General features: G+C 41.4%; 1 protein-coding gene and 1 long non-coding RNA gene across 2 annotated transcripts in view; one reads left to right on the top strand and one right to left on the bottom strand.

Moving 5' to 3' along the window:
* Nucleotides 1-24,145, bottom strand: part of gpc5a (glypican 5a) — a 224,608-nt gene that overhangs the window by 142,262 nt on the left and 58,201 nt on the right. The window lies entirely within an intron of this gene.
* LOC144466956 (uncharacterized) lies at nucleotides 5,058-23,383 on the top strand. Its single transcript, XR_013493340.1, has 3 exons — nucleotides 5,058-7,270; nucleotides 9,536-9,598; nucleotides 23,070-23,383. It is a non-coding gene; the product is annotated as an uncharacterized LOC144466956 (long non-coding RNA).

Here is a 24,145-nt window from a genome sequence, read left to right as displayed (position 1 = left end):
GCACAAATTCATGAATCAGATAAATTAATTGACTGACAAAACTTTCGCAGACAGGTTGTAATAAGGTATTTTCATAAAGGATTATTATAATCAGGATTACAAGGTTTGCCAGAATGTGTATCTAGAACTGTGTACCTTCACTGAGAGCTGTGACAAAGAGGATAATACAACAGCAGTCAACAGTGCCTGTGGCAAAGATTTAGCTGCAAACATCACTACTGCCATGTTTGTTCCAATTACTAGGAAGCCCTGAGCCTTGAAGTTGTATTGACTTGTGCCAGGAGGACACTATGGAATTAGCCAGACAGAGCTGTTTGAGCAAGGTGGCAGCGGTAATTAATATGGTCTGGTAGTTGGTCGGTGGGTAATGGGCACTTTGTGTCAGGAATCTGTTCTTACACTGTTGTACTGAGATGTTGGGGCCTGCTCTTATGTGGAGACAAATTAATTACATAATTCATAAAAACAAAGTTGTGCAGGACTCACAGACATAAAAGAATGTGTAAGTGCACTCTTAACAGGGTGAGGAAAACACCATTAAGGGAGAAAATGTCAAAAACAAAGTAGATTGCATGATGAAAGGTTATGATAATGACAAAACGCAGCTGGACATAAATGCTGATCTACAAATTTGTGAACATAACACCTTTATATGTCAAAATAAAACATGTTTATGTGAAGTAGGTAAGGATTTTGTGTTTTAAAAAACAAACGAAAGAATCTAGGTTGGATTTTCCATTAAAAACATTCAGAACAGCTAAAAGTTCTGATTTTTTTAGGCTTTACAAAGGCCCAGAAAATCTATATCTTGAGTTTCTGACTATGAAAAAGAGCATGAGCAAGAAAAAATGCCAAAGTTGGAAAAGTTTGGGTTATTGTAATTGATAGATTTCAGTATTTTAGCGTTTGTCTGGGTTCTTTTCACAGATTTCACCTAATTAAGGAAACCTCCAGGTTGGGGGAGAGTTACTGCCTCAAGCGAGGAAGTTCAAGTGTCTTGGGGTCTTGTTCACGAGTGAGGGTAGAATGGAGCATGAGATGGATCGGCGGGTCAGTGCGGCTTCTGCAGTGATGCGGGCACTGCTCCAGTCCGTCGTGGTGAAGAGGGAGCTGAGTCAGAAAGCAAAGCTTTCAATTTACTGGTCCATCTACATCCCAACCCTCACCTATGGTCATGAACTCTGGGTAGTGACCAAAAGAATGAGATCGCGGATACAAGTGGTGGAAATGAGTGTTTTTTCCTTGGGGTGTCTGGGCTCAGCCTTATAGATAGGGTGAGAAGCTCGGACATCTGGAGGGAGCTTGGAGTAGAGCCACTGCTCCTTTGCGTTGAAAGGGGTCAGTTGAGGTGGTTCGGGCATCTGATCAGGATGGCTCCTGGGCGCCTCCTGCCGGAGGTGTTCCGGGCACGTCCCACTGGTAAGAGGCCCCGGGTGAAACCCAGAACACACTGGAGGGATTACATATCTCGTCTGGCCTGGGAACGCCTTGGGGTCCCCCAGGAGGAGCTGGAAAGTGTTGCTTAGGAGAGTGATGTCTGGGGTGCTTTGCTTGGCCTGCTGCCCCCGCAACCCGGCCCCGGATAAGCGGATGAAGATGGATGGATGGATGTATAATTATGAAAAGCTGATGGCACATACATCCAAGCAGAGGGTGACATTTTTCCAGGAATTCCATGAGTCATGGGATTCCTGTGGGATTCCAGCTGGATGGGAGCAAGCAGTTACCTCCTGGGCAGCCAACATGAAGTGCCAAAAACTGCAGTTCTTTGAATGGCCACTTGAGGCTGGCTCTAGAGGCCAGTCAATCCCCATAGACCCTCATGTTTGAATGCCCAACTTTACAGCAGCAATAAACATGTTTACAGCCTGGTACAAAAATTGGTTTTGGTCTCTACAGCTAAGTTCCTTGTTCATGACAACTTTACAGGGAGATTTTTTATATAATTCACTAGTTTACATTTTATTAAGACTTAAAGTTGTGCATGTCTAAGGGCAGGCTGCTCTGCGTGACAGGTCTGCTGATAGTGTCCTCAGGTTCTCAGTCAGATCCACCCCATCTTGCCTAAATATGGTCACTTTTGCCTTCAAAAAACCAAGTTGGCGACGGCCAAAACACAAAACTCAAGGCTTCAGAACGGGAATCCCCAAACCAATGCTACATCCACTATTTTTATCAAGACTCCTACACCTTCTTAAACATCAAATTCAAGAACTTTCCAGGACTTTCCAGGCCTAATTCTGTCAAATTCAAGCACCCATCACAGCATATTTTAAGACAGGAATCAAAGTTAATTACGTTTACAGCAAATACGAATTTTTATCGTGAGAACCATGGACTGTGTATAAAGATTGACAGCATGTCAACTCCCTTAAAGTGAAGACAGAAAAATCTCGTCAATGGATGGGGGTCAGTTTCACTATTCATCACATGACAGATGAAACAGGAAAAAAGTCAACTGGAGCAGGTGGGACAAGAAACATAACAATACTGAGCTAACAATCTAAAGTCAGCAGCAATTAGTTTGTTCCCCCAGAGGAAATATATGCCTGTAGGTATAAGCAGACATGTCAATTGGTGTTAAGTGAAGAGAAATCGATCCTTTGTTCATAATATCACAATGTTATTTTCCGTCACACATTAATGGTGATTCCTTTTAGGTGTGCTTATCATTTGCAACATGTTTGTAGTAGGGCATTAACAGAAAAGCCGATTTGTCGACGTGTCGACGTCAGTGGCACAAGTCGACACCCCCCAGGAAGAGTCGACAAGTCGTGTGTTTTCTCCCTCTCTCTCTCTCTCTCTCTCTCTCTCTCTCTCTCTCTCTCTCTCTCTGTGCTTGTGTACGGAATCCAATTGCTGCCTCTGATTGGCTTACACTGATACTTAAGCGGAGCGGACTCTGCGAGGAATGTCCGCAGTCATTCGGGCTTTCATAGTCGAGCACACTTCCGCGTTGTAGTTTCCCGTAAAAATGTCCGTGAAAAATCCCCACGATGTGAAAAATACATGCCGAGCAGTCACTGGTGCGCAGAGCGGAGTCCGCGCAGTCGTAAAATCTGAGCTTTGCGCACACAGGGCTTGTGGACGTCCGCTTTGAGTCCGCGTGGACCTCTGCAGAGTCCATTCCACGTACGTTCGGCCCGAGTATGTTCGGGCCTTGACAGACACACACCACATGTGTGGAGATACTTCACTTTCCTCCGCCGTGTCAATGTGATGACGTCATCAAATGACTTGTCTACTCGACTTCGACTTTATTGACAGATAAGTCGACCTGAAAAAAATCAAAGTCGTTAATGCCCTAGTTTGTAGGAATTAGATTCAGAATCACAAAAAGGTTAATTCCCAAGTCTGCCTTGGTGTTTGGTGCATACAATAAACACACAATAAACATAAGGAGAGGAATTAAATTTAAGGCAAAGTACTGCAACAGTCAATCACATAAATATAAAACAGAAAAATTACAATAAAATATGATAAATATACTACAAAAACATAATTTAAAAAAGCAAAATAAAGCTTTTTCAGCTTTTACATATAAATACGCAGTTCTAATATGAATAAAGGCCATTTTCTTTATTATTTAAAAACACAACATAGACACTGGATGGGATGGGAGTCATTCTCCTGACAGATAGGGATGTTTTTGTAAGAGTGGGATGGGACAGGCGTGAAAATCCAATCCTGTGTCACCTATCAGAACACATAACACGCCACAAGCCTAACTTATTTTTTTTAAAACAACATGACGAGGAAACATTGCAAAGCATTAAATGTTAATATTGAACGCATCTGTAAATTGTTTACCGAACAACGTACTGCACTTAATTTAGTTTCCTAAAATGTAACTACAACATGATCAACATTTTTTTTTGGTTATGTATTATTAACTCAAAGCACTGGAAAAGGTCAGCGAAATATCATAGTCTTAGTTAAATATTAAAAAGGTGACTTGAAGCACCAACAAAAAAAGGGGGTTCTCTGCAGTGCAGGAATGTCAGACTCTGTCAACTAACATCTTTCTTTTTATGATTAGTGGTTTTATGATGTGCATGTTCTGATACTGTTTTTATTCTGTGCTGTTTATTTGTTAATTTATTGTGGGAGTGCAACGCCAAACACAAGTCCAAAACAAAATTCCCCGTGGCAACAAATAAAGAGTAACTGGTTATTGATCTTGAAACTTCCTGGATTTGGAAGAATGCTGCCTGGGAGTGTAATACCAGCAACGTTATGCTTCCTCCAAATGTATTGGGAAAAGCCAGTTAGTCGTAATAGAAACATATTTTGCAGGAGATAAAGTTGGACCGATGTCGGTGTGTTCACATAATCAAATATGAAACTCTTTATTCTTTGAGTTATTCACTTGAACACACTTGTAATGCTTCTGCTCATTTGGTCTCTGAAACAACGATACAACAGCTTAGGAGCGGCGCTTTGTTTATTCATTCATGTTTTGTTTTTTTTTTTACAACACGCACTGCTTGGGGAAATTACGACACTTGCTCTTTAAATGGCAACGAGCCCCAAGATCCCTGCACAAGACAAGCACAGTGTGAGCTGCTGAGAACAGACAGTGCTCAAACTACAGGGGAAGAGTCAATATCAGAGGTTATGTTTTCCACCAATTCCCTCATTAAAAACACTACGCCACCAGTTCACCGTGGTGTTAACAGGTGGTAGTTTCAAAGTCAATGACATTTCAAACAGAAAAACAAAGCTAATGTCCATCAGTATTTGAATGAACAGCTTTTTTGTGCCTTCTTGTTTCCAACACTGTCACTGTAACCTCCCGCTGCACCTCAATAGCCACAACTAAACTGAACGCATCCCGAGCAGACTGTATCTAAACAGCATTTTAAACACATTTACATAAACAGGTGCTAGCGTATGGCGCCGCACCTCATAACACTGATGCCCAAAATGACACCTACCTCACATTCACAGGAATCCATTATTAGGGTTGTAAAGGGCGTGTTATATGGCACCGATAATTTCCCTCCACAGCTAAGTGGCTCTGTGTGCATATGAGCTACGGCATTGTGCGCGCTGTTAATGCCAAATAGATATCAGAAGTCCTCAAATGGCAAAGGAACTTTTATAACACCTCTTAAATATTTGAGTTTTATGGCAGGTAATAAGGACAAATGGAAAAGTTAGCTATCTAGGAGGTACAATGGCCTCATAAAAGCAGATGGTCACTGAAAGAGGGGATTTTTAAAGGTGTTAATGCCCCACAAGGACAATAATGTTCAGGATTAAACAGATGTGGTAAGAGCAGGGCAGACAATAAAAGACTCATCAGAGCTTTTATGATATCAGTGATCAACACGCGCACATTCAAACTAACGCCCTGCTGTATTGTCTTCACGATACAACGCATGCTGCATCTTTTCCATCTGTCTGAAAGTTTTATTTTTAATGCAGAACACAAACAAATATCCTGCAGAATCTCCTGTACTGACTTCTTGGTCTCTATCCAGTGCAGATTATCAAAATCATCATTCTGATGAAAAACATTTTTCCTCTCTGGCACCAAACTTAAGAGGCTTAGTCGTCTTTGCCATCTTCATCAACTGACCGAGCTTGTCCAAATTTGAACACCTGCTTCATGGAGATGCAGAGGAAGAACATTGATAGGATGATTATGGATTTATGAGGAGTTCTGTAAACACGCATAAACAAATCAACAAGCCTGGAGCAACACCCTTATTCCTAGGCTATCAAACAGTGGAAGCAGGATGTCAGGTTTAAAGTAAACACTTCAGCAATGATTGGACTTCCTCTCACAATGGCACCGTTCCATAACAAGGTGTCTGTTCGGCCCAGCAGTGAAGCCGAAGGAGCACAAACAGATTGTAATAAGGCTTGAAGAAGCATGCTGCAGCACTCTTGTATCGGGATATTTCAGCAGGATATTAACATGTAATTTGTCAGTGCTATGCTCAGCAGTGCTGCAACTCTTATTTTACTTCAGAAGTACAAGCAGGCGGAAATTAAAACACATGGAGGTGAGCACTAATAGATCTGTAACCTTTTAATATCATGCTGGCTGAGCATGTGCACATTGGCAAGAAAACCACAACATGGCTGTTATTATTTTTAACATTTTTTTCTAACAGCTAAACTGCTTTAATTGTTGTTGCATATTTTTATTGTTTTCTTTTGTGAAGCACTTTGTGAATTTAATTTCTGTGAAAGGTGCCATACCATTTCTTTTTAATTTAAATTTATTTCATTATTTTATTTTATTTCATTTTTGTATTTTATTTCATTTTATGTCATTTTATTTTATTTTTTTCTTATTTCATTTTATTTTATTTCATCTCATTTTATCTCATTTTATTTTATCTTATTTTATTTTATCTTATTTCATTTTATTTTATTTTATCTTATTTCATTTCATTACATTTTATTTTACTTTACTTTATTTTATTTTACTCCGTTTTCTAGTGCAGGGCTACCCAAAGCTTTACATCTGTCCCAGGAACAACATTTCAGGACTAATACAACAATGGCTAGAAGAGAGGATGAAAAGAAAGAAAACTAGACCCAATGCACGTGAGGAGCGGAAATCAACACACTGTCCCCAGGCGTCCAAAACTGATGCTAGAGGGATACTAAGTGTCTCATATTCTGATGATTAGGGCCACTGACCATGCGTTGGTATTTGACAGGTTGGCAGTGACAATGTGTTGGAAAGTGAGGCTGATAGAGAACCAATCTAAACGCTGATGGTATCATTATTCTGTAGGCATTACGTCGTGCAAACGATGTAATGGCTTTCCTTCATATTGAGTAATCATAATAAGTGATGTATTAGATAAACATTGCTCAGCACGCTGTATGTCAAACACTAACTCAAGGCCCCACACAGACACCACTGAGGCCCAGTCTAGAGCTCCAGATTGTACTGTGTGTCTTGGCTTTTGTCCTCACTCGTCTGATTATTTTACCACAGCTGGCAGAAACAAGTAGCCACAGCTGCTGTTTCTCCAGCCACAGACACTGAGATCCTCCGCACTGTCACTACACCTCTGAGAGAACACTGTGGATCCACGGCAGTAAACAACACATCGGCAAAGGGGACCAAAATACCAACAGCCTAATCACCCCTGTGAAACTGTTATTTATATTTGCTCTCAGGCCCATTCTTCTTTTTCACTCAGCGAAACAGTGGCTGAATGGGCTGAAGGAAAAGAAAAAAAAGCTGCCGTTAATGGTGAAGAAGCTCATAAACCTTCTGTGGGCCCTTGAAAGCTTCAAGGTGAGTGACAGCTGCAAAACACCAGTCAGAGTGATTTGAGTTTTATTCAGGGCTTCTTCAAACAAAGCAGTCTGTGTGTCACCAGATTTAAAAGAGTGACAGCAATGGAGGACAAACAAGTTCAGAGAAGTAGACTCAGTGGAAAATGCAGGTATTATGCATCTGCTGTATGAATACTATATATATGACACATTAGAGAAAGAGTTTCTAATATTTATGTTCTGCTTTTGGACACTGCACCTTTGTCTTAACCCTGACACACCCATACACCTACAAAACCACCACTCACTCGTGCTACGCTGCACATAAAACAAACATCCCACGATTTAAAGATTTAAGGAGGAAAAAAAGAGAGAAACACACTCAGAAGCAGCCCAGGAGGTCTGGTGATGCAGACACATGAATAAATTCAAAGCAGGAGGCAGAAAATCTGTACAAGCTGCATCTAGATGCAGTTACTGTTCTGGTAAATATTGTTTAAGGCACAATCTGTAAGCCAAATGTAAACAAAAGGGCAGCCCCACTAAGAATTGAAAGCACTAAAATAAAATGGCAGACAGATCTTTTAATACAGGGACTAACACAACTATTGCTTTCTCGTGGCGTTAACAGGTTGTTTACATCTGTAGCTTTTGTAAACAATGCAGTCGGCTTCAACTGACAGTTTCTGTTTGCAATCAATTAACAACCTCACAAAATGCTTATCATAAGTCAGACTGTTCATTGTGTGATGCGGCTTTAACGTCCAGACACAAGAAACCAACATCAAAGAACTAGTGGTGGTGACGGAGGCCAACTGTTGCGTCGCCTCACTTTCTGCTGAAGAGCTCAATCGCTAAAAAATAATCTTACCTATTATAAGAAGTTTATTTTGATCTCACACCCTCTTGACTTCTGTTGTTTGCTAAGCTGTACTGCCAGTCACAGTGATTTCTCTCACTGACAGGCCCCAACGCAGATTCAACAGGCTGAATTAGCCATAAAACAGGTAACAAGGGCTGATTTGTGACAACGATGCTTGACACACCACAAAAACCAGAGTTACAGATACTTAATGATGGCCTGACATTGACCAAAAGCTGACCGTCAGCTCGGTGTGTCAGGGACCTTTAAAAAGCTTAATGACTTTCGGAGCGTATGATTAAGTGTCTTGGCTGGGATTGTCTGCACACACTTCTCAACATGGAGGCTGCTGAACCGGCAGCCAGCAGCTAATAATGCTAAAGGTGGATTTTACTTGTGCTTCAGCTCTATGCAGAGCCTACGCCGTAGCCTATGCACGTGGCCTATGCCGTTGTGAGCATTTATACTTGTGCGGTGGTGTTTCTGTGTCACTCTGCAGTTACACCTCCAAACATTAGTCTGCGGTGGGGTTTCTGTGAAGTGCTGTAAAGTTTAGTTGATTCAAACACACCTAAAACACATAAAATGTGGCTTTACATAAACAATTTCAAACACAAGTACACAAATTCACTGTGACTCGCAGCATTCACAAAGCACTTGTCTTTATCTGGACAGATTTTCCCCACAAATACAACATGCTAATATTTTCAGCACAAGTCTATGGCATTTTACATTGTATAAATTAACCTAGCGGCTAGCAGACTTTTCCTCTACTCATATGAAGCCAGGGACAACAGCAACATTTAACAAAGGTAACGTTACGTTTGGTTCGGTTCACAGACAAAACAGCTGGCTTCTTCTAAACATGTTTTCGGAACAAATACAGCATGCTAACGTTATTAGCACAAGCCTATGGCATTTTACATTGTATAAATTAGCCTAGCAACTAGCGACTAACTCTACTCATATGAAGCCAGAATAAATCACACACAAGACTTAAAATGCTATTTTGTGGAGGCTTTATTGTCTTCACAATTTATTGATTGTTATCTCTGAATTAAAAGAAAATAAAAGCTTCATTTCCACTGAGGGAAATGGTTTCAGCTTACAGTGCTAACATAGTTAACATATGGGGTAACCACAGAGTGGGTGCTATGATTCCACAACAATGCGTTATTAGCAGTAGACTAACCACCGCATGAGCATAGTGCAGAGCTACAGTGATAAGCTAGCCAGTGGGATACACACAATGGGACCTACATGCACTACCATGCATGAGCAGCCGAACCATCTACCACAAAAAAAGAATGGAGAAGCTCAGATTTCCACCCACAGAGGGAGCGTGACATCATTCTTCTATATCAGTGCTGAATGCTGTATATTAATTCCACCAGTTTTGTCTTTCTGTTTTTTCACATACAGACTGATCTGGTCCATCCATCCATCATGGCCCTCGTAGCCATGGTACAGTAGCCGAGGTTAAAGGTGGGTCAACCCTTTTATTTACCACAACAGCCCTGATTACAGCCTTCATGAAGATAAGATTTATTGCAGGAGCTGTTGCATTAGATTAGTTTTAGTTAGCTGAACCTGTAAATAAATGAACTGGAAACTGACAGTGTTTATCTGGCCGCACTAAAAAACAAAGTGAATCGTGGAGCTGAGAGCGAAAGAGATAAAATATAGTAGGATTGTTTAACATTTTCCTCCGATGTTATATCACCAATCTTTCTTGAGAGACAGTGAAACTGCTCGGTCTAAGTCAATTTTATAGTCGACTGATCACACACTGTAGCATCTCTCCCTTCATCCTCTGATGGGCTTATCTGTGTTTATGTTTCCGCACAGTATCTCCCCACACTCGTGTCTGTCTGGCCAATCACAAGGGAACAATACAACTGCAAAACTGCACCCTTTACCGCGGGTGCAGCTCTTGAGGCGACTGCTGCACCCCCCCCTCCCCAAGGTCCATCACAATTAAGCCTATCTCTCAATCTCTCTCTGTTTGATGCTAAATCAGTCGATATGTTTTCCCCTCAGGTATGGCTCGCTGTTTAACTTGCTTTTGTAATTAAGGAAAGATTCAACAAACACCAGCTTTAGGATGCTGGGTTCACAGCTGTGGTGCATCCTATTAAAAAAACGAAGCTTTAAACAACACATTTATTCATCTGAGGAGGATGAGAAGTGATGTGCATGAACAGTAAACAAACAAGTGCAGTCGCAGAAAAAATAAGAATGTGATGCATGAGCTTTTGTAGTTAATTCAGTATTAGAATTATTCAACAAAACATTCAACAAACAGCCTGTGCTCTTTTTTTTGATGTGCTCACAACATTTTACAAAGTAAGATTAAAGTTACATGTTTATTCATGTAAAGAGCACAAATTGGGATGATCCTTATTAGCACAAACTATCATATGCTTCCTTTTTGACTATAGACTTTGCAAAGCGATTCATCTTCCCACTGTCAGCCTTGTACAAACAGGCCTACTTGGCACAGAAGATCATCATAATTTATCTGAGGAAGACTGTTCATTATCCTCCACCTCCACCACAACTTTTCACTTACATTACACGACGCACTTAACAATAGCTGCTGTTTACCAGCTACACCACCTACACATTCATAAATACCACCTCATGCCCTCGGCGCGGATTGTGTGCCAGTGGTTTGATGGGTTAATTTATTTGGTGAATATTTTAAAATAACAAGCCCTAGGGTCGGCCGTGAAGTTTTGTGATTATCATCTGTCCTGTTACTGTGCTTTAACAACATGCCCCCGCCTCTGGGCACGGCGATTAAGATTCAGTCCTTCCTCAAAGAGACTAATTTACTGCTGCCACAAGGTTCTTTTACGACAGTGTGGTGTCAGTGTAATTTAAATGTCAAAACAATGCCTTGACTGTTATTTCATTTTGGAGGGCAAAATCATTCGATTCAGTGACAATTAATTCTACAAGCCTGACCCTATGCGTACATTTAATTATAACAGTATTTTTCACAATATTACATGTTTCAGATTAAGATAGAGACGCCCGTCTGACACTTCAATGCTGCCAGATGTCAACAAAGCACAGATTCCAAAGTGATTTCATGATTAAGTGTTGTAATTAATCAATCTGTTTCATGGTGTTTACCTGCCTCGTCTAATTAGCAGTTTGTTTAACTTCCTGCAATGACTTCCAGTCCAGGCATTAATAATCAATATGTGTCAGCAGAGGAGTCACATTGTGAATTGGTATTTGGACAAACTCACAGTAAACAACATAGATCCATATATGGAGGTACCTGAAGTTACGTTGGCTGTGTGGGATGGGGCGCCATGTTTTAGATTTATATTCACAGATGCACTGTACTTTTTAACCTTGTACACTTATTTATTGTTTATTATTTATTAGTGTGAGCATTGGATGGTTGACTGTATGGAGGACCTAACCTTCGTTTAGTGTTTTTTAATGATACATCGACAATAAGACGGCATTCTGAAACCAAAGTTACCAAAGTGTATGCACTTTGCACAGTGTATTCAAAACCGAGATAGACAACGTGCGGGCATGTGAGTGGAGGTAGTGCATCAGGATCTCTAACCAAGCCTTGAGCTGCCAAGCAACATGGATGTAAACTTCACATTCTCAACTTATGGCCCGTGACAGGGTGCTGGGGGGTTGCTGGTTTTCTAATAAACAAAGAAAATAAACTGATTCACACTGGAAATGTTTTGTACATTTGCTGTAAGTAAGGTGCCAGGATGCATGTCTTGATTGGCTTTTATCATGTCTCAGTGGCTCTTAATCACGCTTTGATGGTCTCCTGTATTATCTGTTGTGTGTCATGTTTGTGCTGTTTGTTGGCTGTATGGTTTGACCTGGTGACAAACCAGTTTCCCTGTTGGGATTAATAAAGCTTTCTAATCTAATCTAATCATAAAAAGCATCAGTTTGTTTATTAAAAAAGTCCCAGGGGAGGATCCCTCAAACCCGCCGACACTGTTTTCTTCAGATGCGTTTTTTTAATCCGTCATCCGTAAAAAAAACTTTACGCAAAGACACATTTCCTCCTTTGCCTCACTCCACCGGAGTTACCTATCTGGCTGTCACCACTCCCTCCCTGTCTTTCATTTGGCATCAGAGCTACGTCAACATCCTCCTCCTCTTCATCATCATCCACCTGAATATTACTATCTGACCTGTTGACACTGAGCAATCTGAGTTACGAAATCATTCTGTGCACCCTGTTCCTCCGTCTTGTCGTGGCTGTGTCATTTTCTTCAACAATTCTTGGTCAAACGTCTCTAAAGACTTCTGACAGATGAGAAAAAACAAAGATAATCAACCCTGTTCCAAAAATTTTAATGACAGACTAAAGTTTTGGACTCAATGTGCAAACATCATTGACAACGTGAGGTCATATTTATTTTTAGACATGCCACAATCAGTGTGCAAAGGCCTTAAAGGGATAGTGCACCCAAAAATGAAAATTCAGCCATTATCTACTCACCCATATGCCGACGGAGGCCCTGGTGAAGTTTTAGAGTCCTCACATCCCTTGCGGAGATCGGCCGGGGGAGCAGCCAGCACACCTAATGGCAGATGGCGCCCCAGACTAGCATCCAAGAACACAAAATTGAATCCACAAAGTATCTCCATACTGCTCATCCGTAGTGATCCAAGTGTGCTGCAGCCCCAACATAAAAAGTTGTTTCGAAAAACGTCACACTGAGGCATGGATACCAGACCCCAAGATAGCGCCTGGTGCATATGCCAAAAAAAGCCTCAAAATTTATAATTACAAGAGTCATGACTGACCTTGTTTGTAGTTCGAGGTGTCCTGTCAACAGTTTTACAGATGTCTCTTTTTAAATAGTGGTCTACAGGGAAAATGCTTCTTGGGCCGCAGGGGATTGTTTTAATACCACAAGTGGCCACTGGGAAAAACTTAAAGCAAGGCTGAGCTGCTTTCCTGGGGGCCTGCACGGAGGCAGCCGCCCAGAGGAGCAGAGGCTTTGCCCCGTAAGACTTCCAAATAACGTGAGCTTCTCCCTTCTGCTTAGAAGTGATGAATTTCCAGCTCAAAGCAACTTAATACGAAACAGTCTCTGTCTTTTGTTTGTTATCTAGTGTCGGCAAAAAATGCTGTGGCACATTTCTGATCCATCAGCTTGTTTATCATATTACATGGATGTCAGTGTCACCCTGAACGACCTGCTGAACCCTGTTCAAACTCTATGTGGAATATTTGAATTAAAAAGCCAAATCTGATTTGACTGGCATCATTCTCAGTTGGGGGAAAAGCCCTACAATCTTTAGACCCTCAACTGGTATAAGGGAATTTAAGATTATTTTGGTAATTTAATTTATCCCCAGAAGAGAAACTAGTTTGGCTACACGTGCACAAGGGCAAATAATAAAGGAGACACAAGTCAGAAAGGACAATGCAGACAAGAGTGAAGACACACTGCCGCAAAAGCACAGTCATATTCTAAGAGGTTGTTAATGTAGCTCGAAACAGGGGAACTTTAGGAGGAAGCTAGCAAACAACCCTGGCTTTTGGTGCTATAGATGTGCTGTAATGAGAATTTATCTTATTTTAGAACAACAACACAAAAAAAGTTGCCCCCATGCAATTCTGTGAAGCGTCAGAGTGACGAATGGAGCATGCAGCGTATTTGGGTTTGCTCGTTTCTTTGACTGAAGCAGGTTTCCAGGCTATGCGGCGAGCAGGGGCGCTAATCTTCACAACCTCTTCACACTTCTCCAGCTTGTGTCAACAGCGCTGTGAGTCAGTTAGCCATTCATATGCTGCTACAGATGGTCTCATCCCTCTTCTTCAGCTCAGCCGCTGACATGATTCATGGGGCTCTGTGTCTTGATTTAGGGTCTCTTTCATATTTCTTCTTGCCCACAGCAGAGAAGCATTTCTCCAAGACACCCCTGAGGCAATGACCCCGCTCTGCTCTGCCTGCCTGGCTGAGACGGAGGAGAAAAAAAAAGAGCTCTGCTGGGCAAAACTGGACTCGACACAATGCACACACACACAAGTACTGCATGTAATAACCACACATCAGCTGGAGTGTGCTTGTATGGGCAAGACAAACCAGTCAAAGTCTCTTCGTCTTTCTCACACACATTATGTGCTTTATAGTCAACAACAAATTATGAGTCAGGATTAAGTAGACGACCAAAATTGTGCAAATAAGCACTCATTCCTTGCTCAGGGAAGGTCTCAGCCAACTCATTAACAGACCACTCTAACCTTCACTCTCTGCTGCTGCTATCACTGCTGTTATTTCCACTCCTGAAGTCGATGGAATAAGCACGTCAGTAAAAATTAAACCAGCAGTCACCGGTGATTTCCCCCCCACTCAATCTCAGTTTGTTGAATCCGTATAATAATAACCTCGCGTGCTCCCCTTCTATCTGGAGTCAAAATTTTCCTCCAATTTAGTCACTATGGGCTTCAGATTGCCCTGTCAGAAAGGACTATAGCGAAAGACTGTGCACACCACTTCCTTATCGCTACCAGTAAATTACTTCAGGATCAGATACAGGCTGCCAACTCGCAGAAACTCCACTCACCAGACACAGAGAGGCAAAGAGAGAAGGAGACAGAAAAGAGGAAGAGAGAGGTAAGGGGGGAAAAAAAGTGTCAGGACATGACATGAGGAGGAGAGTGTCCCTGTGGAGACTGATAGTTTCAGCTGCTCTCAAAGGTCATCTGATGTTATCTAAAGATCATCTTCAGTCACCAACACTCGCCTTTTTACACTCTGCTCAACAGCTGGAGTCAAGCGCCTGTCAATCAAAAATTTCATAACCTGCAGCGACAACAAAGTGGCTTTCTCCTCCCAATGAAATCAATCTGAAAGACAATTCTATCGACGCGAGCAGTAAATAAGACGAGCAAAGAACAAACATCACCTGCAGGAGTTTATAAAACAAATACTCTGTCATTTCTGTTTTATGGACTGTTAGACGAGAAAATATGGCAAAAATTAACTGTTTATTGTGTACACTCGGTTTGACAGATAAGAGGTAAAAAGGGAAACGAAACCAATCAATCAATCTGTAATTAGTCGCTCTTCAAATTAAACAGCCTGAACATGTGGTGCTCACTAATTTCCCCTTTGTTTATCATGTTAAGTGTATTTTAAAACCAGCAAATGTGTTGTCAGTCAAATTATGTAGAACTGCAACTAACAGTTATTTTTATTATCAACTAATCTACCAATTATTTTCCTGATTGATCTATTAATAGTTGTTGCTCTGTAAAAATGTCAGCAAATAATGAAAAAAATCCAAATATACCGTTGAAAAAGGCTGAGAAAAAAAAAGATATTCCCATTTTAGAAGTTAAAGCAGTATTTTGTTGCCATTTTTGATTTAAAAAGAAAGTAATTAGTCACTCTAATTGTCAGTTCGTTAGCTAATTGTTTCAGCTCCAGCATTGTGTGACTAAAAGGCATCCATGACAAATTAAAATAAACCGTTGCACATCCTGAAAACCAACTGTGATTAAAAGAAACATTTTTAAAGCCAATATATAATATCAATTCTTAATCAATCATTACAATTATGAATGGCAAACTTTGCATCAGTTGGTTGAAGCTGAATGTTTTCTTGGTTTGTGATAATTACTAAAATCTATGATACGCTTTGTACAATTTTGAATTTACATTTCACATTACAGCCTAAACAACTGAGGGATCAAATAGTCAACCGACAGACAATTCTGACATGTACAGTCAGGTCCATAATTATTTGGACAATGATACAGTTGTCGTCATTTTGGCTCTGTACACCACCACAATGGGTTTTAAATGAAACAATGAATACCTGCTTAAAGTGCAGACTCTCAGCTTTCATTTAAGGCTTTTTTCAAAAATGTAGTATGAACCGTGTAGGAATTACAACCATTTCTTCACACAGTCCCCCGACTTTAAGGGCTCATAAGTATTTGGACAAACTAACATAATCATTAATTAAACAGTCAGTTTTAATACTTGGTTGCAAATCCTTTACAGTCAATGACTGCCTGAAGTGTTGGACACATAAACATCATCAGATGCTGGGTTTCTTCCCTGGTGATGCTCTGCCAGCCCTTTACTGCAGCCGTCTGCACTTCCTGCTTGTGTTTTGGGTGTTTTGCCCTCAGTTTTGGCTTCAGCAAGAGAAACGCATGCTCAATTGGATTCAGGTCAGATGATATGACTTGGCCATTACAGAACATTCCACTTCTTTGCCTTAAAAATGTCTTTGGTTGCTTTTGCAGTATGCTTCAGGTCAATGTCCATCTGCACTGTGAAGCATCGTCCAATGAGTTTTGAAGCATTTGGTTGAATCTGAGCAGATAATGGTGCCCCAAACACTTCAGCTTTCATCCTGCTGCTCTTGTAAGCAAGACAAGACTTCACTAGAATAAATACAGAGGGTTTATCACAAGATGCAAACCATTGGTTAGCCTTAAAAATGGAAGGCCAGATTAGAGTTTGTCAAAAACCATCTAAAAAGCCTGTACAGTTGTGGAACAGCATACTATGGCCAGATAAAACAAAGATCAACTACCAGAATGATGGGAAGACAAGAGAAGGAAGAAGGGAAGGAACTGCTCATGATCCAAAGCACACCACCTCATCAGTGAAGCATGGTGGAGGTACTGTTATGTCATGGCCATGTATGGCTGCCAGTGGAACTGGTTCTCTTGTATTTATTGATGATGTGACTGCTGACAAGAGCAGCAGGATGAAAGCTGAAGTGTTTGGGGCACTATTATCTGCTCAGATTCAACCAAATGCTTCAAAACTCATTGGACGATGCTTCACAGTGCAGATGGACATTGACCTGAAGCATACTGCAAAAGCAACCAAAGACATTTTTAAGGCAAAGAAGTGGAATGTTCTGTAATGGCCAAGTCATATCATCTGACCTGAATCCAATTGAGCATGCGTTTCTCTTGCTGAAGCCAAAACTGAGGGCAAAACACCCAAAACACAAGCAGGAAGTGCAGACGGCTACAGTAAAGGGCTGGCAGAGCATCACCAGGGAAGAAACCCAGCATCTGATGATGCCTATGTGTCCAACACTTCAGGCAGTCATTGACTGTAAAGGATTTGCAACCAAGTATTAAAACTGACTGTTTAATTGATGATTATGTTAGTTTGTCCAAATACTTATGAGCCCTTAAAGTTGGGGGACTGTGTGAAGAAATGGTTGTAATTCCTACACGGTTCATACTACATTTTTGAAAAAAGCCTTAAATGAAAGCTGAGAGTCTGCACTTTAAGCAGGTATTCATTGTTTCATTTAAAACCCATTGTGGTGGTGTACAGAGCCAAAATGACAACAACTGTATCATTGTCCAAATAATTATGGACCTGACTGTAATTAATTCATCATTTATCTATTTATTAACCATATTTTTTAGGTACAAATACCAAATATTTTCTGGTTCCAGCTTCTAAAATGTAAAACGTTGCTGCTGTTCTGGGTTTCATATCATTATTAACTAAAAATATCTTGGGTATCAGGGGGCCAGATGGGGCCAGGGCCCCCTGATAGAATTGCTGTTATTTACAATCAAACTCCTCAAAACTAAACCTGTATATTCAGCTTTTTTTTTTGGCCTAACACATGTACAGATTAGTGGTGTAAATCACTGGTTTCATCATATGATATCATGTCATATCAATTCTTTGGACAATGATACGATATGTGCCGATATTACAAAGTCTGCCATGACATGATTTCAATACGATGCGATTTAAGGGCCTGTGCTCAAAAATGAATCTGCCCATTTAACACAATTACAGAAGAAGCTGCCAACACTTTTTTTTGCTTTTGGTCATAGAAAATAAAAACAACATATAAATAATGTAAGTAACCATAACTGCTCAAGCGCAGTAAAGTTCACTTGAAACTGACTCCACTAACACACATAAACAGCACATGGGATCAGTTAACCTTCAGGGCGTTCTGCTGAAGAAGTATTTTCATTTGTACCCAAACCATCATCTTTTCCTAAAACTTCAGGAATATCTGGCTTCAAGTCCTGGAGGCAAACTTCTCCAAACAGCCATAAAACACAGAGTAACAACAAGGTCATTTAACAAAAGTACCAAATTCAGCTCAATAATAACTGTCAAGGTTCATGGACTAAACAACTGTTTTTTGCTTGTGACCCATCATTAGCTCAAGCATGTTTACATTGCATAAATAGTGGCCAGTGGACTTTTTCCTCTACTCAGAGCTTAACAGATTACATGTAATGTTATTTTTTTTCTTTTTAAGTGTTGGTTTAAGTCGCTGCATCTCCCAACAGAACAGCACATTTGAATATCAGTCTGCATGGGCATTTTTTCAGCTGAACATTGTTGAAACAGAGCAGCTAATGTTGCTGTAGTGAGAAGTTAGCGGAGTGAGATGCACATCCAGGCAGGAAAAGTTACGTAATGTTTTATCCCCTAACGGCATTGTTAACATACAGCATGTGCTTTGCTTGTTGACCCTTTTCCTAAATCGAAAATATTTCCACACTGCTGATTTGCTCCTCGGCAGCACGGTGGTGTGGTGGTTAGCGGTGTTGCCTCATAGCAAGAGGGTTCCTGGTTCGATCCCACGAGGGAGCCCTTCTGTGTGGAGTTTGCATGTTCTCCCCATGTCAGTGTCGGTTTTCTCCGGGTATACTCCGGCTTCCTCCCACAGTCCAAAGACATGCAGATTGGGGACAGGTTAATTGGTGACTCTAAATTGTCCATAGGTGTGAATGTGAGTGTGAATAGTTTTAAACTATTCAGCTACAACAGCATAAACAAATTCCTGAAATTTAGTTATGATTTTTAGTTTAAGCGTGCCACCGCACAAAGATTTTCAGTGGCTCCATTTGGCCACCCTTTATAAAACTTCTGAGAACACCACTGGTTTCAGACAATGGTTTGTAAGACAAAACAAGCAGCTTGAATATTTCTCACTGGACTCTTACACCTAGTGACGGCCACTTTTCACTAATAAAACATGACATTTTAAACACCAATCAATTAACTGCGAGGACAATCCGCAGCGTAATCGAGAGAGTAATCAAAATACTAATGATCAGCTGCAGCCCTATTTTTACATCCAGCTTCGTTCTGGTCTGTTTGTTTGAAAAACTGGACTTCTTCAAACTGACTCATATTTATATATTTATGCCGCATCATGAATTATTAAAACGTTAGGTCTGCTGTTACCGCAACAACCTAATTCCCCAGTGGAGATGAATCAAAATGCATAAATACTAGAAAACATTTATATATTCTAGAGACTGAAGACTTCAGTGTACACATCTGTATATGAGTCATGTCTACTCTTATTACTCTTTACTGTATTTTATTAACATCTATAGCCTAAAATATGACATTTGATCATTGTCCTCTTGTTTAATAAAACCAAAGAGAAGCAGAAAAAAACTGTCATACAAAATATGTAAATAAAAGCAACCAGGCAAGTGAACGCACCATTAGCTCTATCAACATTAACATGTGCCGGGTGACTAACAGGTGATTTCTTTTTGCCCGTGACCACTGTCACATCAGCCGGCTCGTCCTGGCTGCTCAGGCCATATAAAATAAGTGGCCCCAGGGAGTGGTCACTTTAGCAGCTTGCAGTGTGAAGGTATGATTAAACTGGCGGCAAGTCATCGGGATGCAGGCGGCGGTTTTTCACACGCATCGGGGGACACTCGTACTGAGGTACAGACGTGCCTCGACTCCTCTCTGCAGCATTGTGGGGAGCAGCTCCAGCGTGGTGGAACCGAGCAGATGGTGAACGTATGCGGCGCTCATGCATGTCATCATCACCTTCATTAGCTGAAGGTGACATATGACATCATCTGGCCCGTGTGCATTATAGGGGCCAGAAAGAGTTGTTTGCTTCTTTTTCTTCTTTTTATTGCTGCGTGGTTCAAGGTTGTTGATGGGAGGTATTGTGAGTAATCACATTCTTCCCCCCCCCCCCCTCCCCCCCACACACACACACACACACACACACACACACACACACACACCTTCCGCCAGCTCCTCCTCCTCAAGCCTCCCCCATTCCCACCACCTCCCAGCATTAAGGTAAATAAGGGCTTCCAGCAGAGAGCCAATGAGCACGGGCCACTGAGCAGAGATGCATGTTTGTGTTGCCTTCCTCCCAGGACCCTGCTCGTTTATCTTGGCTGTCAGGTAAAGGGCAGACTCAGAGAAGGTGAAACTTTCTTTCTTTTTTTTTTTTTTTAATAAGGCCGGCTCCGTTTCCATAGAAACTGCAGGACAACATTACAGGGACAATGATAAGAGAGCAAAGTCTGGTCTCAGGGCATCCCGCAGTGTGCCACATTGTTGTTGGAGACATTTGTGTTTATGTCAGAGGAATGAAAGAGCTATTTAGATTTATTCTCAGGGAGCCTCCAGACTCAGACCCTTTTTACTGTGGGAGGTGAGATTAATGAGAGCATATTCACACCTCGCTTTCAGCTTAGGTCAGGAGCTAAAAGGTAGTTTCCACTTATAAAGAGGCGTTGAGTCTTCTGTGGGTACAATCTCCCTTATGAAGACACAAAGATCTCCAATGATCGTGATGTTATTTTCTAATAAGAATCTGATTGCAATGTTTGAAGAAAATACGGGAGATAACTGGTTGCAACTTTTTTTGTGGGGAGGTAATAAATAATAAAATGCTCGACAGCTTAGAGGCTGTCTTCTAAAACTGTCAATATTGCAAATGCGACCTACCTACGCGTACAGAAAATTCTCCGGGCTGAAAGTGCATAAAGAAGAAACAAATTGCACAGGTAATGAATACTTAATGACTACCACATTTTTCACTTTGTGGCAGTAAATGGGGAGGCATGTTTAGTTAACAAATGAGTGGAGAATCAAAGGAAACAGAAGGTACCACACGCATTGTCAAAAGCCTGCAGCCGTGAGATAAACCAAGACAATGATACAAAGATACCAGAGTCTTTGTTTCCAGCCACACTCCTGCGAGAGTGAAATTAAGTCTCCTCTGGAGCAGAACTCAACATGGATATGGTCCACGTGTAGCCATAAAGTTGATGTGAAATAAGGAGCCCTCGATAAGACAGCACAAAACTCTAATTCATGTGCAGACATGCAGCAAAGTGTTGGATTCAACATTAGAGCATTTTGTCCTGATATTATGATTGTCTCAGTAACAGAGAAAGATACTTAGGGGAACGCAGAGCTAACTCTCCATGCACAAAGCAAAACAAGAAAGGAAGTATCAGGAGCTTTATTGGAGACGTCCATTACTAAAATTGCTCTATTAGTCTATTGTTTACTGGTCTGTGGTGCAGGACTGTTCCTGCTAAGAACTGTGGGAACTAGCCTTTGTTATCAAAACAATACTGCCGTGTCCTTGTGATTAAATCACATTTTTGTCAGCACCTCCAATTCCTTAACAGGCTTTTATGACGAAACAAATAGATCCCGCTCACACAGAGGGTTTTTCCTCACCACGGAGGCACTACCTCTGCTCCCTCTTTATGAGCATTAACTTCACATTTTTTCCAACTCTTTGTTCCCGTTTTTCAGCAGCCTCTGATTTATATCTGAGGTAAAGAGGAAGAGTGCTCCGCGGGGACCGAGTGTGTGTGCTTGATGCTAGATGGAAGCGGGGCCGATATCACACACGAGGGTGAGGGTGTGTGCTCTGACAGCTCATCAGTGGACAATAAGGCCTTGGCTGTTAATGTCCTGCTACCTGGCATGCTGCAGGGTCACAATCTGCTCCAGATGCTGGAGGCAGGCGTCCAACTCGTGGTGGTGGTGGTGGTGGAGAGGGAGAGGGAGGGTGGGGGGTATGTGCTGGAGAAGCAAAAGGGAGTGGGCTCACTGAAAAATGAATGGGACTGGATGGACACACACATACATGCACCACCTACAAGCAGCCAACTCGGAATTTACTGTCTCTTCTGCACAGTGGTCTCGCTGGCAGTTACTGTAGCAGCATCAGGGATAATATCTGAGCACAAATAAATGAAATCTCTCTTTTCCAGAGAGCTAGATTGAAAATTTATCTGTGCAGAGCAATCATGCATATTTCGAGAACAGTAGGGGGGGAGGGGGGAGCTAAAGCAGACAGAGACACGCACACATCTATACGCGCATACAAGAGGGACGTATGAACTCAATTTAGTCAGCCAGACAGAGTTCTTGATTCTGTCACTTGGGATAATCGTCAGGATGTGGTACTCTGACCGAGCCCCTGCGTCTAAACCCAGGCAGGATATAAGGTCATGTTGGAGTGGAACTCTAGCCATGCAGCACCCAGACCTCAAGTGCTCCAGTGGTTTTGTGGTTATCTGCAGCCAGCTGTCGCAATACAGAGGAGCACTTCAAGAACGTCCCCTCTCCTCTTCCTCTGCCTCTCATCTTTCTCTCCACTCCCTCAATCAAAACTGTCCAATCAGCCCACCCATCTCCGTCCTCCTCTCTTTTGTCTACTGTGTAAATCTGTGAACTGTTTGTTGGTGTTTGCAGCAAAAGATTAAGACCTAGAAGGAGTCAAAACAAAACTATTATGGTTGACGTTAGGAGCCCGAGTACTATGACAAGACTAAATTACCCAGTTTGTTCCCAGACAGGAAAAGAGAGGAAGAACCTCAGCTATATTTGTATTCAACTTTATGAACCAGCCTTTGAGGTACTGGGGATTCGATACCACATTCATTTCAAGTTGTTGTTTTTTTCACAGGATGGAGGGAAACAACTCTCTTACTTTCTTGCATGAGAGTGACTAAGAGGACAGCTATGCATAATATATTTGACAGCGCATGTTTAAAAGGTTATTCCTTTCCGTTCAAAATTAGGTCAGTTCATCACTGCAAACGAATGCAGGAGGAGGCGGTGAGACTTGATGTTCTGCAGTGTGTCTGTTTATCACTTAAATTTGGTTTTATGTCTGTCACTGTCAGGGACAACATGGATAAGAACCACCACTCCACCGCATACATCATCAAAACTGATGCAGAGAGGAGGAGTGGAGTGATCAGCAAGCTGGCGTGTTTTCTGGTGTGTGTGTGCGTGCGTTTGTAACCCCAAAGTGCAGAGCTCCACCTGCTGGTCGAAGAGAGCTACAGCAGAAGTAAGGATTTACAACTGCAGTGACCACAGTCATTTTACTGAGCAGGACGCCACAGCATTGCCAGCGGGTTTATTAATGGACGAATAGTGCGCATTAATATGTGCACTGAGCAAAAATAACCAGCTGTGATTTTATGTTTATTAGATGGGGAGCTCTCACTATATGCACATTGTATGAGGTACAAAGTAATTCTTCTTAACTTTTGGGTTTTTTTGAAACTGGCTTTACTTCCTCATTTTGTGCTGTATGTGTTAAAATAATAATGACAGCAAAATAAATCTTTTTTTACCTTTAAATATTTTATTCTGATCTTTTCCTCTCCCAAAAACTGGGCCTGCACATACGACAAAAGTGACAAATGACAGAAATAACAGTAAAGCATATTTATATCACTACATAAGGAAATATTTCATGTTTTATAGTGTAACTACCTGTCACACCTCTGATGGATAAACTGCTCTAATAAACTGCAGTTCACTATTTGTCATATGGATCACTACAAATTTATTATGTTGATTTGTTCTGTACAACATCTATTGCACATCTGTCCGTCCTGGAAGAGGGATCCCTCCTCAGTTACTCTTCCTGAGGTTTCCACCATTTTTGGGGGGAGTTTTCCTTATCTGCTGTGAGGGTCCAAGGACAGAGGGATGTCGTATGCTGTAAAACCCTCTGAGGCAAATTGTGATTTGTGATACTGGGCTTTATAAATAAAACTGAATTGGAAAATTGAAATTCGAACAAACTTATTTCGGACTTGGGAGAGCAGTGCTGCGTAAAAAGTGCTGTCAACACCAGAAACAGACACACACATACAGCTGCGTTCTGTCACCACTCAAACTGAAGTAATGCATCATTTTCTGAAGTGGACTTCTGGAAACGAAAATCATGTTTGTAAGCAAGATG

Source organism: Epinephelus lanceolatus, chromosome 2 (assembly GCF_041903045.1).
Source record: "Epinephelus lanceolatus isolate andai-2023 chromosome 2, ASM4190304v1, whole genome shotgun sequence".
NCBI classification, from domain to species: Eukaryota; Metazoa; Chordata; class Actinopteri; order Perciformes; family Serranidae; genus Epinephelus; species Epinephelus lanceolatus.
Note: the sequence above shows the minus strand (reverse complement) of the source record. Positions and strands in the feature narration are given on the sequence as shown.